We start from the raw sequence: 13,311 nt of genomic DNA on the forward strand, positions 1-13,311 counted from the left end.
CTTAGAAAAATTGATATAGCTCTTATGCTTGGTACAACACTTTTGCTTAACACAATACCCTCAGTGTCCACTAGAGCGCTCCTTGCTCAGTGCAACACTACTTTATTTTAAATCTAGCACCTTTTGCTTAAAAACCCCTTTGCTCACTACAGCACCTTAGCTTAGTGGCTTTTACTTAAAAACAGCACTTTAATACAGCTGTAAAGTGTTCACTGAAGCACTTCTCTGCTTAGCATAACACTCCTTTTAACAACACTTTTAATATAGAAACACTTTGCTCACTACAGCACCTTAGCTTAGTGGCTTTTACTTAAAAGCAGCACTTTAAATACAGTTACATAAATAAGCAGCTAACAGCATTCACCACAGCACTTCTTTGCTTGGTGCAACACTCCTTTTAATACAGATTTAAATACAGTACTTTGAAACAGCTATTCCTTTTTAATACAGTTTTAAATACTGAATTCAGTGTTCACTATAGCACTTCTCTGCTAGGTGCAACACTGTCTTACTTAAGTAGAGGAGGAGAAATGGACACAACGAGGGAAGATCGACTAAAATCACAGTTCTTAACAAAATTCCCTTTAATTCCGACCCCTATACCTATCCTAAGTTGCCTTGTGGAAGGCCAGAAAAATATATGCTCACCACTGGAAATGCCTGCTACGTGCCCTGTGAACTTAGATCTTCAATGCCCCGAAGTAAGAAACACCCCAGTGTTTTAAAAGTAAACTGCTGGTGTTCTCCTCAGGCAGGCTCCCACGCTGTAGAGGCACATGGAGGCGAGGCCAGAGAGAGAGAGAGCTTCTGGGAAGCTATCTTTTATACCCCCATTTGGGGCCTGCCCAGATCCGGATGTTTCTGGGCTAAAACAAAAGGGATCCAACTGCCCCATTGTCCAGTAATGGGTTTGGATGAATCACCCATTCATTTTAAACTGTTCCTTTTCTCAGTTTAAATGTCTCTTCAATTGTCTGTGCTGAGCTTTGAATGTATTTCCATTCATGATTGATGGGTTTTGAATGGAGCTGTCCTGGTTTGAAAAAAACATGTCTTTCTGTGATTACTATGTAAACAGCTTGGGAGGCTAGTGTAAACAGAAGCCATTGTTAGCCATTGTTCTTGTGGTCAGGCTGAAACTGCAGTCAAGTGGTTAATCCTTTGTGCAAACATCTTGTAGCAGTTTCTGTAAACATATTGATTGTCTGCGGCAGGGGGTTGGGGCCTTCCCTTTGATTGGCAGCTCCATTGAACCTTTTTCACAGACACATACACACAAGCTGTTTTCCAAGTCTTTTTGTCTTCGGCCATGCGGTCTGACAGCCATTTTGATCCCTGGATTTTTCTTAAAGGTAAATCACCCAGGGATTCTTTAATCAAAAATTAATCTTCAGAACTGTAGGAAATTTCAAAATTATTGTGAAATCCTACATCCTTTCTCCCATGTGGAGAAGACGATCCAGCTCCCAGGGGAAACCCCGCAGGCTTTTGCGGACCGGCTGTGGCCGGTGTACCGGAGGGCCTGTCCGGGGACGCCAGACCGAATGTTCCTGAACGGGGACCTCCTGGCCCATTGACTCCGTTGCCTGGTGGCGAACAGCTTGCCACAGGTCCGGGCCAAGGCAGAAGCCTGGTTCGACCCCAAAAATCCCCAGACCACCAAACTTACGGTAATTAGGCAGCTCACTCTGGCCTATAAAAACGGTAGGGGAGCCGATGCAACCCACCCAAGGGAAAGGTGCATGAGGTAAAACCAGGACCAGGTAGGAAAGAGTGGCACCAGGAAGGGAGTAACCCCCCCAACACCAAGACCAATTGTTACAGGTGTGGGAAGGATGGTCACTGACGGAAGGAGTGCAAAAACCCTTGGAAAGATAACAAGGGAAAGCATCCCACAGCCCCAGCCCAAAAGGCAGGGGCAGGGATTCCTTCCACAGAGGTCGAGTCACTTTTGGACACCATGAGGCCCTTATTGACTGGCCAGGGGAGAGTAGCAGCCGCCACCGGTGCTCTCACCGCATCAGCCCCATCCAACCCACAGCCATGACTAGAGCCAGCGCAGCCTGTTTACCTGTGTTCTCTCTGGTATGATGAGTGGAAAAGACCCCTCTTGGAGATGGAGGTAGAAAAGGTGACGGGGATCTATCTGTTAGACACGGGGGCATCATGCACCGTGGTCTACTCAGCTAACCCCACCACCTCGCCTCTCTCTAACGGGGTCCCATACAGTCTGTCGGGGTTCACAGGTAAAGAACGGGCTGGCTCGTTTTCCATCCTGCTCGCCATTCGGTTAGGACCGCTCCGCTCCAAGTGGACCTGTGTCCTGATGAAATGAGAAGAGGAGGGTGGAAGAGGGGTCCTGGGGGCCGACTTTATTTTAGGCCACGGGACCCTAGTGGATTTGAGAAATCAATGCCTTTGGGGGGCAGGTAAAGTAAAGAACGGAGAGGTAGTAATGATCCCAGGAAAGGAAGGGAAGGGGACCCTCTGCTCCATGAAGCCCAAAGAGGATTATAACCTCAGGCCCATGGTCAGCAACACCCCACAGGAGTTCTAGGCATTTGTGCAGGCTCACCTGACCACATTTGCCACTCACAAACATGACTGCGGGAGGGTCACAGGATTTGAGGTCAGCGTAGACGGGGACCCCATGGCCCGACCAGAGAAACAGTATAACTTCCCCAGGGAAGCAGAGCCAGACATGGAAGCAGCCATGTCCTCGTTAGTGCAGCAGGGAGTTCTGAGGCCGATAGCCACCCACGTGAACTCTCCATTATGGCCGGTCAGAATGCCAGACAATTCCTGGAGGGCCACGGTGTATCGGGTGCTCAATAGCAACATCCCAGCCTGTGCACCCACAGTAGCAGCAGTTGCCGACCTCATAGGGAGTATTCCAGCATCCGCGACCTCTTTCACGGTGCTGGATATTTCCAATGGGTTTTGGTCCATCCCTTTAAGGAGGGAGGATCAGCACAAGTTTGCCTTTACGTTTAAAGGGCAACAGTACACGTGGAACTGTTTGCCACAGGGCTTCCACAACAGTCCCAGCATTTTTCATCAGAGCATGGCAAACAGTTTGAAGGACTTTAGCCAGCCCAGACAGTTGCTCCAATATGTGGATGACCTGCTCCTGTTCACTGATTCGAAAGAGGAGCATGGCCCACTATTGGCCGAACTGCTAGATCTGCTAGGGCAGAAGGGTTTCAAGGTAAACCCCAAGAAAGCACAGATCGGCCAGCAGGAGGTGAAATTCCTCGGCCTGACCGTGCGCGCTGGAGAAAAGGCCATAGATAAGGCTAGGAGAGAAGCAGTACAAGAACTACCGGTCCCCAACACAGTAATGGGTGTGAGGTCGTTTCTAGGGCTGACCGGGTACTGCAGGGATTTTATTGAGGACTATGCAGCCACAGCAGCCCCTCTGCTCCGACTCCTACACAAGGAAGTGGTGTGGCTTTGGGATGAGGGTTGCCAGGCAGCATTTGTCAGGCTCAAGAAGGATTTGCAGATCGCACCAGCTCTAGGGGCCATAGATGGGGGGCAAGAGTTTTTCCTGGAGGTAGCAGCCAGCGGGGACAGCCTGAGTGCTGTGCTGCTCCAAGAGCGGCACGGCTGGCTGCGGCCGGTGGTCTACTCCTCCAGGATACTCATGGATGTGGATAGGAGCTACTCTAACTGTGAGCGGCACCTTTTGGCCACACATTGGGCTGTGAAAAGATCACTGATATTCACAGTCACCTCTCCTATCACCCTCCTCACCCATCACACACCCACCCAGATGCTTCTGGACAGGAGGATCAAGGATGGAACAGTGAGCAGTGCCCGCATTGCCCGCTGGACCTTGCTCCTCTCACAGATGGATCTGAAGGTGAAGGGTCTCTGTGAGCCAAAGCTCGCAGCCAACCTGGTATATCCTGGAACAACCCACCGGTGTTCCATCGAAGGGGTTTGGGAAGTAAACATAGGTTTACGGGCCAGGATACATCCCACAGGCCGCGAGATCTATGTAGACGGTTCCAGCACGGTATTTGCTGGCGAGCGTCTCACGGGGTGTGGAGTTTACAACCCAGCGGCAAACATTGCCCTGGCGATTAAGCTCCCCAGCACCATGAGCGCCCAGCAGGCTGAACTGTCCGCGGTGGTGTACGTTGTTACACACCCTGAAATCTTCCGCACCCCCTACACGATTTGCTCGGACAGCATGTTCACGTGCAATTCGTGCACGGAGTACCTGGCCATCTGGTCCCGCCGCGGATACACCTCCGCTAACGCGAGACCCCTCACAGCACAGTTCTCCACACAACCCCGCGGCCAAGGCAACCAGCAGGCTGACATGCTCGCCAAGGAGGGTGCCCGCGCAGGCACTTTATGGGACCCATTTGCATCCAGACGCATGGCGGCGGTCAGAGGTAGGGACGGGACCCAAGGGAGTGTAGGGGTAGCATTAGCCCCGGACCTTAAGACGGTACAACGCCAAGACCCCACCCTCAAAGCTGTCCTCAGCGCTGTAGCTGAGGGAAAGGGAGTAGAGGGTTCGTACGGCACAGCAACCCTCTCCGTTAAAGAGGGTATGCTGTTCCAGGGGTAACAGTGGGTTGTGCCGCAGCAGCACCAGAGGGAATTCCTTCAACTGGCCCATGAGGGTCCAGGAGCGGGACACCCCGGGCCTGAGACCACCTGGCAACGGGTGGAACAGGCGGGATGGTGGCCGGGACTCAGGGAAAATGTCCGCGAGTTCTGTGCAGGCTGTCTTGTGTGCGCTGCGAATAACCCCGACCCCCACAAAAGGAAGGTACCTATGGGACACGTCAGGAGGGTAGAGGGACCATGGCAGTCGATACAGATCGACTACATCAGGCCCCAGCCCACCGCCCAGAGTGGCTATAATACTGCCTAGTCCTGGTGGACGTGTTTACCAAATGAGTAGAGGCCTTTCCCTGCAGAACAGCCACAGCTCCGGGTACTGCCAGGATCCTGGTCCGGGAAGTGTTCTCGTGGTGGGGACTACCACAGTATGTGGAGTCCGACCAGGGGAGTCACTTCACCGGACAGGTGATGCAGAACACCCTTATGCTGTTAGGCATTGAAGGGAAATGGCACGTGGCCCACAACCCGCAGTCATCAGGGATTGTGGAACGTATGAACCGGACCCTAAAAGAAAGGTTGAGGAAGGAGACGGTGGACTCACCCCGTAAATGGGTCAAAGTCCTACCGTAGGTTTTGATGGGGATCCGGGCCAACCAGTCTAAAAGCACGGGGTACTCCCCGTATGAGCTAATGACCGGCAGGGTTATGCGGACCCGCACCCATGTACTAGCCCCGGTGCTCACGGAGGGTCAGCTCAGGGAGGTCAACCGGGACAGGTTTGCCCGAAACCTCTTTGAGCACCTGAAGTAAGTCCATGAGCGGGCGGCTGGGAACATGGGAAGGCAGCATTGGAGTAACTGATTGTTGCTCAAACCGAGAAAGCACCATGAGTGGGAGGTAGGAAATCAGGTCATGGTAAGAAACTTTGCCTGAGTAGGAAGTTTGGAGCCATTGTACATGGGGCCCTACAGCATTGTAGATAAAGCCAGCCCCATGGTATACGCCGTGAAGATGCCCCGGTGTACAAAATGGTTCCATATCAACCAGTGTAAGCTGTTTACACATGAAAGGGGAAATTAGCCAGTTGGAGATAGGTCTAAGGATAAAGATCCTCAGCCTGCAGCAGGAGCGAGTTCACAGACAGCACAGGCAGGCGCTGTGGCTTGCTTGAAGGGAGGGGCCATCCCGCCCATCGATTGGGACACTCCACCACTCTTCTGGGATCCAGACGAGGGGGAGGGACCTGAGGGCGAAAACCCCGCCCCTAACCCAGGTGTAGAGGGGGAGGGACCTGAGGTCATAAACCCCGCCCCGGACCCAGCCATGGGACCTGGGGGTGGAGACTCTCAGCTCGCAGCAGCAGGCTGCGAAGAGTTACCTTCCTCTAGCCCAGGTTTGGGAGAGGTCAAGCCTGAGGGAGCAGCGGTTCGGGTTAAAGGCCCACCAGCCAAGAAAGCCCCACCCGCCAAGGCCCCCAGAAGGTCCCCACGGACGCCCCAGCCGAGCAAGCCATTGTCACCAGCCCTCCAGTTACCAAGGGCCACCCCTCGAGTCAGGGAGAGATCCAAGGACAGAGGTCCTCAGCCAACAGCCACGGGCTGCGAGGGACCAACAGTGCAGGACGATGCGGTCATGCCAGGGGTGGCGCTGAGCCGCAGTCCAACCAGGAATTAGCCTGGCCGCCCAGAGACGGGCGGCGGATGTATATAGTTTTAGTTTAAGTTTTGGTTTTGTTGAGTTAGGCTTTTAGCAGTTTATGTATTTAAGCTTAAGTTTGGGTGTTTTAGCTTAAGTTAAGCAAGGTGCTGGGTAATTTTAAGTAAGTAACCTGCTAAGAGTGTATATTTGGGTCGAGGTCGCGGGACCAGACCATGCTTCACCAAGCCAGAGAATCTCTTGGGGACCTGGATGCATGTTTTTGCATCTTTTTGCAGAAAGTCCTTCAGGATGAAGGGGATCATAATCCTATTCGCCCTGATTGGGATGGGCGTCGGGAGGCGAGGCGATGTACAGGATTCCCACATCTACAGGTGCTTGGGAGACAAGGCGCCCATAGCGACTGACGGAAGCACTGAACGTGATGCGGAGGAGACCGCCGTCTACGTCCACGAGGGAAGGTGGCCAGGATGGCTGGGGTCCAATTCGTCTCAGTACTCCAGCCAAACCGGATTCACGTGCGGGAAGACCTCCCTCCTGCGCCCCTGGGTACGGGTCATTACCACGAGGGTCAGAGTCACCGTTGGAAAGCGTATATGTTTAACGTGTAAAGGACACATTCCTCTGGATAGGTGGTGGTGGCTCAGAAAGCTGAGCAAAGATATAAGGAACCCCGAAGTCCAGTGGTAACGGTTGGGGAACAACACCCACCGGACGATTGCAGGGAGGATTAAGTGTGTGTTGGGACAAGTGGTGGGAACCGGACCAAGGGATTTATATCTGTATGTGGGGGTCAGAGGAGGTCTGCCCCGCAGGCATAGCCATCGTTTTCCACCGGCAGTGGCACGACAACAGGAAGGGGATGAGGTGGGATGCCAGCCGGAAGGTGTGCGCAGTCCCATTCTCCCCGATCCCAGTCAACGCCACTGAGCTTGTAACCCGCCCCCGTAAGCCCCCGCCCACGGCGCAGCCGGCGAGGATACACAGGGAAGGTTGCCCCACCACCACCAAGGGACCAGGGAATGGGTTGGTACTAGTCCGTACGGATCAGGTGCTGTACCAGGGGGTACACTACGCGGTAGCCTCCATGATTTTAAATCTCGCCGAGGTACATTTACCGGAGTGGTGTCCCAAAGAAACAGAGCAGCTATACCAGGGCCTATTAATGGACATGTTCAGGAAGTTTTATGAGTTCGATTTCGCCCATGTGGACTAAAACTGAACGGTGCACCACAAACCGAGAGTTTTTGGGTAACGCAGGGAGACAAAGAAGGGGAGTATGGAATGATGTTTATACTGCGATTAATGCTGCGTCCTCTGTCATCAACAGTTTAGATGACATAGAGCTGCAGACCCAGATAAACGGTTTAAAAACACAGTTAAAGAAGATACTACTGGATGAGAATCAGGTAGTGGGCTCGGAGTTGCATGAGGACCAGGCCATGATGGTCCATTTAAAATAAATCATAGCGGAGTTGCAAAAGCACGCAAAGACAGTAAATGCTCTCATAAGGGAGGACAGAAATGCTTCTGACCAGGCTGCGCAGAATGAGGTGTGCGTGCTATATGGGGCGTGGTTACTGGGCGAAGGCCGCAGTAATCTGGAGGATTTAAAACAGGCTTTAGTCCCCTCCTGGATTAGCAACAAGCACCTCGCAGCCCTCCACCCATTTGAGAATGCATTAAGCCCATGCCAAATCCGGCTAGCCTCTGAGGCCTACCCAGTCCCCGTGGATTGTGGACAGCCCAACCACACAATCATGGGAGTAGTAGTTAGGATGCCGGTCATGGGTAGGACAGCCCGACCCGTGCCGGTATACAGGGTAGAGAACATTGGAGTCATTCAAGGGGGTGCGCACATTCGTTTCACAGCAGTCCCACCTTACGTCATAAAGTGGGAGCACGCTATGACAGGTACTGACCTCTCAGGGTGACAGAGCTGGGGAGCACACATAATCCTGTGTCCCCAGCACTTGGATGCCTATTCAAAACCACAGTGTGGGTTCAGAGCTGCTGGCGCGAAGCCTATAAATTGTACCATGGAGGCAATGGCACAATGCCATGTTCCCCCGTAGGTAGCATATATAGGCGGTGGGACATATTGGCCTAGAAATTCATTAAGGCGCTGCCAGCTTTGCGCCTAGTTAACGCCTAAAAGGTGAGTTTGTGCCAAAAATGAGTTTGCGCAAATATTCAGCGCAGCGGTATTGGCGGCGGTAGCCGTTAGCGCTGCGTCGGCACCGATGACGTCATCGGTGTGCGCAGTGCCCCGGTTCCGCCCCGAAACCGCGCCGATCCCCATATTTAGTTGCGGCCGCCTCCTCCGAAGCGGCCGCAAACAGCGACCAGAAAACGGGGCCGTCCTGCTGCCTTAGTGGGGCGCTTTAAAGCGGAAGGTGCGGCCGGCCGCTTTTGCGGCGGCAGCCTGCCCGCACCTCCTTCCCCAGCCTCCTCCACCCCCCCCCCGCGGCATTGCCGGCTGCTTTCCGCGAGCCCGGCACTTCTCCGTGGTGCCGGGCTCATTTGCCGGCACTATCCAGCGGCGATCTCCCCGTTGCAGGCAGCTGCCCCTTAAGAGGAGGAGGCCTGCAGTACCGCAGCCTGCCGCTGCGCAGCGCCTGGCGCAGCGGCGCCAAGAGCGGTGATATTCAGTGTTAGCGCACCAAGCGGAGGCGGGCACACCCTGGTATAGCGCCCGCTTCTGAATTGGAGCACTAACAATGAATATCTGGCGATCGCTATAGGCTTCCCGCCCAGCGCTAACTTTTGGGTGCTAGCCAGCTGGCGGGGCCATAGTGAATTTCTAGGCCATTGTGTCACCACCAGTGTGTCCCACTACCAGCATGGACAGCATAGCTGGTGTCCGGTTAGTGACAGCAGTTTCTGTTTTAAACCCGAGGCAGAAGTTCAAGTGGCCCAGGAGCGAATTGTCCCCATTCTTGAACCCGCCACTGTTCACCTCACTGTGAAGGAGAATCTTACGAATTTGCAAAAGTACGTAGCGCACTTTGGCTACGAAATTCCCCCTCTCCCTGAATACCTTACCAAAATAGTCAAAGCCATTATAGTTTCACAGAAACATTTTTACACTCTAGAGCAGAAAACAGTAGAGATAGGGACTAAGATATTGGATATTGTGATTCCACCCTGGTGGGAAATTTTAAATAACATAGAGGTCCCTTCGTGGATCAGACTGGCTTCCCACATTCTCGTGGTTTGCCAGTTAGGGATAGTGTTGTACCTAGTTTGTATTCAATGTAAGGGAAAAGGTCAGTTGTTAGAGTTCCGAAACCAGAAGATCTGGAAGGAACATTATGTGAAGGTGGAGGGAGATACGCCTGTTTAAGTCCTTTTCCTTGTATTCTGATTAAAGATTGTTGGTTTTTTTTGTGTTTGTTATTTTTAATAAAGGTTTTTTCTGTTGTTTTGTTTTTTGTGACACGTTTAATAAAGATGTATGTGTACCAAGTGGTGCAGGGGCGTCGGACCTCCTCCATGCTTGGACGTGTGTAATAGTCTGTAATTTACTCTCTGTATGCTGATGTACACTACATCTTCGCGGAATAGGAAGTGCATGTGTTGTGTGTATATTAGATAGGTAATTACAGGGGAAGGTTGACTATGGAGGGTCAGAAAAATGTTGCTCACCTTGTAAGAATGATACTTCAAACAAGCTTTAATATCACAGGGTGGAGTGTAAGATTCACAAAATTTCAACATTTCCCCAAAGGTTATTAATAATAAAAGGGACCCTGCATGGACATTTTAATAAAAAGGGTACCCAAAGATGGCGTCCGCACCTCATGGCCAAAAGCCTGCAAGATTTTAAAAGCTTGGACTCTGTGGCACAAGCAGCTTTTGGGGAAATCGAAACCTAAAATGCAGTTTCTGTGAAGAAGGACTTTTGTATTTCGAAAGGCAGACAGCAGGACTCTGAATATGCATTAAGCCAAATCGTAGACAGACCAAAACCAGTTAGGCCTATACTTGAGGCCATCAAGTTGTTTGCATAAATAATCAGAAACAGCTTAAGGAAGCCATCGAGGCTGGACAGGCCGATTAAGATGCATTAATAACAATACAGCTCAGACATCAGGCCAGTAGGTGCAATCACCGGCCATCTAAAACCAGTTAGTTTAGATTGCTACAACTTTTTAAACTAGCCCGCCAAGATTGGATCAATGAACTAACCTGATTTGGCGCGCAGATAAGGGGCTATCATAAGGAGTATAACTGCAGGCCCCAGTTAGCAATCTCTCTCTGCTCTCTGCTCTTCGTGGCTCTTGCTCTGCTCTCATGGCTCCGGCCTCTTGAGCTGTCGCTTGTACTCGTGCCCTGGCCTCATGGCGGGTTCTCTCCCTGTAGCAGATTTTCAGTAGTCAGTTACACCATACCAATCGCAGGGGAGGGGAACGAGACCCAAGTCCATAGCCATCCAGGACGCCCAGGCCGCAGAAAGGGGCGAGACGAAGTCGAGCAGATAGCCCAGGACTTGTATAGTAGTCCGATGAGACGAGACGAGTAGAGACGAAGAAGACGATAATAACTCGATAAGGGCAGAGCAGGACAGCGAAAAACGTATCGATAAGAAAACCAAACGCCTAGTTATAAGCTGGCGCTTGGGAAGACGAACATTCCTCATTGAACACTGCAAAAACGCAGGTGGCCACGCCACGACGAATAGACTGGCGTTCTTAAACTTAGGTAGGAAAATCTAGGCAGTTAAAACTGCCAACTGCCCTGTAGGCACAACGGTGCCGCCGCCGACCGCCCAAGGGAGAAGAAGAGGACAACCCATCGCGACGAGACGATGACGGCAGCGGAGGGGAGAAGGTGTGTCGCTGTAGCAGACCCAGCACCGCGCCCCTGAAGACCACATGGCGACGGGGTACCTAGAAGGACCAGCAACCAGACTTCAAAACTCGCACTCATTAACAGTTGGCTTTATCTTGGATTGGTGAGCATGAATTCTGGCTCCTCATAGCTTAATCTAGTTAGGTATAAGGGGTGGGATAAGGATAAGGGGATTGTTAAGATAGTTTATTTTCCCTCGATGTTCCGTGTGTTCCCCATTCCCTGTATAAGTATAGTTATTGTGTATTTGCCTGTAATTTTATACTAGTAACTTTTCATACGATTGTGTTAATTTCTACTTTAATAAAATCCTGGTTTTCTTACATCCAAACCATCTGTCTACTCGAGTCTTTTCTGTATCGCCGCCTGTACCTAAGTCCGGTGTCTAGAGCCCAGGGGCATGGGAGCGATTCGAACTGCTCACAAACAGTCAGGGGCATAACTTACTGGGCGCACGCGCCAACCACACTACCCCCTACAGGATAGTACTCTGTAGACATGGGGAAAATGTGTGTTTGATGTCAAACATATCGGGCGTGATCTTGCCAGCCTTGGGGAGGCAGGCTTGGAGGCGGGAATGCCGGGAAAATGGCAGAATCTGGGGGTGGGTGCCCATCCCACATCTAACATGCCTCCGTGCCATCTTCCCAGGAGGCGGGTAGCCGACAGATAGTTAACAGGCAGTTAAGAGGATTATCCCAATTTTTCCAACAGAGACGCGGGCTTCCCGATGTCGGGAAACCCCGCCAGGGTCACCGAGGCAAACAGTGGGTCTGCGGGGGTCTGCGGGGTGCAAAATTGCACTGTGAAGGTAAGTGATGTGTGCAAGTGTGGAGAGGTAAGCATGTGAGGTGAGTGGAAAGTGATAGAAAATGTTTACTTACCTTTTTTTCTTCCTGCAGGCTTCAACAGTTGGGGATGAGGAGAGTCTCGCATCTCACCAGCAGAGATGACAGATGGCTGCTGCATTCTCCGATGCAACAGCCATCTAATTTCTGCTCACAAAAGAGGTTTGATGAGTTTGAATACAAGGACTCATCAAACAACATAGAATGTCAGTGTTTGACAGCTTCACAAAACTTTTTGACAGATGAAACGTCATACGCTAACGTTCTCTGTAACCAGCTTCCCTTTAATTGGCCTGCTAAGCCCGCTGGGCAGGCTTAACAAGGTCAATCAAGGTAAAATAGCATGGGTTGGCCACAAGTCAATGGAGATGGGACTAAAACCCGACAAGCAGCAGCCCCCATTGGCAAAATCGCCCCCATCATGTCAGGCTCTGTCTGACTACCCAGGATTCTGTCTTGGCTCATTTATTCAGCCCAATCTTCCTTCAATGAGCTTAAAACAATGAATGTAAAGGATTGGTTATTCCCTGACACATGTTTTGAGGAAGAAAGTTATATCAAAAGACAGCTTTTAACCAGATACATTTAGGGCTGGCTTTTATCAATGGAGGCGTGTTGGAGGCGGGTCTACAACTTTTGGGGTTGTAGTCCCGCCGCCATCGAGTTGTGGCCAACCCACTCGATTTTCACTTGATTGACCTTGTTGAACCCGCCCAGCGGGCTCAGCAGGCCAATTAAGGGCCACCCGGCAACAGGTGATATCATAGATTGACATTTCATCTGTCAAGAGCTTTTGACAGATGAAATATCAGCGTTTGACAGCTCTTTGAAGCTGTCAAACACTGACAATCTGTACTCTAAGTTAATTCCTTCCTCTCAGGCTGATTTAGAGATCTCTCCAGAACAGAAAGCAGAATGCTGCAGATTTTGACAGCTCGCAGCCATTCTGTTTTCTGTGCCGATGAGATGAGGGACTCCCGAGGCCTGAAGGAAGGAAGGCTGCATTAGTAAGAAAAGGTAAGTAAAACTTATTTAAGCACTTTACATACACCAAACACACTTATCTCTGCACTCATGCACCCATCACTCACCTGAATACCGGACATCTCGAACCCTCCAAGTCCTTCAGCCCGACGGTTCGCCTTGCTAACTTGGCGTGGTTTGGAGCTGTCGGGAAGCCCACACTTCAGGGATAAAAATAGGGATTAGGCTAAAAACTGCCTGTTAGTTACCTGTTAACAGGCAGTTAATTGGCACTAATCCCCTTCCCGCCTCGGGGTGGCGGCTCCCAGCACAGGTCGGGTACCCGCCTCCTGTGAAATGGGCATGGAGATGGGTTGGGGGCGGGATGGGTTCGTGCCCCCCGATT

Source organism: Somniosus microcephalus, chromosome 11 (genome assembly GCF_052327205.1).
Source record: "Somniosus microcephalus isolate GS21.2 chromosome 11, FLI_Smic_1.0, whole genome shotgun sequence".
In the NCBI taxonomy this organism is placed as follows: Eukaryota; Metazoa; Chordata; class Chondrichthyes; order Squaliformes; family Somniosidae; genus Somniosus; species Somniosus microcephalus.